This window comes from Aplysia californica, unplaced genomic scaffold, assembly GCF_000002075.1.
Source record: "Aplysia californica isolate F4 #8 unplaced genomic scaffold, AplCal3.0 scaffold00151, whole genome shotgun sequence".
Lineage (NCBI taxonomy): Eukaryota > Metazoa > Mollusca > Gastropoda > Aplysiida > Aplysiidae > Aplysia > Aplysia californica.
Window position 1 is genome coordinate 926736 of NW_004797421.1, and position 1000 is coordinate 927735.

Here is a 1000-nt window from a genome sequence, read left to right on the forward strand (position 1 = left end):
CCCCCCCCCCCCCACAAATCAAACTAAAAAACTAGTCATACAGCTCTTGTAATCTGTTTCGATGGGAGGGGGGGGGGTGTAACATGTACTAGTAATAGTAAGTATGAAGAGAGACAGATAAGGCCTATACTAGTACCAGAAGACAGACCGACGAAAACACTAGACCTATCTAGATCTAATAACACCGTACTTCCAAAGGGTTTGCAACAAAACTGGCTCAATTAAAGTTGAGACCACAAAAAATCTAATTAGCGGAATGAGAGAAGACAAGAAAACCATCAGATCAAGTCAATGAAGTTGTTTAAAATACAAAAAATCTAATCAAGTTCTCACCTTATGAACTCAGGCTATTGTTCAATTCAGATGTGTAGGCGAAATCACCATGAGTATCACAGACAGTCCTTCTCCTTTCCAAGTGTCTCGATTTTTAAATCAACTACAACAGTGGTATATATGCTTGAAATCGTCAGGATAACCAAAACAAAACGAAAGTAATTTTCATGAAAACAGTTGTTGGCTTGACCACGCGCTGCCTACTTCGTGGAGTTTAAAAACATTTTTTTAGTTGTTTGTTTTCTGTGTCTTGGGAGTTGTTTTTGGGTTTTTTTACGTTTTGATCCCGAAAGTAGGCCCTAAATCCTCGAATTTCCAGCCTAAAACCAAGAGGAAATGCTGTCTATCCCTGTCTGTGATGTTTGATGCTCGGGCGACTATGCCCGTCTACTCCCCCCTCCTCTTTAACACAGCAATAACAACACATGTAAGCGAGAAGTGGAGGAAGTGCGGTCGCTCTCGCTGACGGAAAACCATTAACGGCGGTAAAAATGAAATACATGAGATTAAGAGCCGGATCTGTGAGACTGTGAGAGGTGTTGGTGTCGGGGCGGGGGGAAGGGAAAAGGTTGTTATTCGATATGCGCGAATCTTGCTTGTTGTATCGAGGGAGGAAGCCCTATAACGATAACGTCGATATCTGTTACTCGGATTTAAAAGGGAAATG

At 41.9% G+C, this 1000-nt stretch overlaps 1 protein-coding gene across 1 annotated transcript in view; it reads right to left on the reverse strand.

Moving 5' to 3' along the window:
- The window catches only part of LOC101851575, a gene marked incomplete in the record, with an annotated part of 13428 nt that extends 12600 nt beyond the window's left edge, over window positions 1-828 (reverse strand). The window contains 1 exon segment of the mRNA XM_005097288.3: window positions 334-828.
- Between the last annotated feature and the right edge of the window lie 172 nt (window positions 829-1000).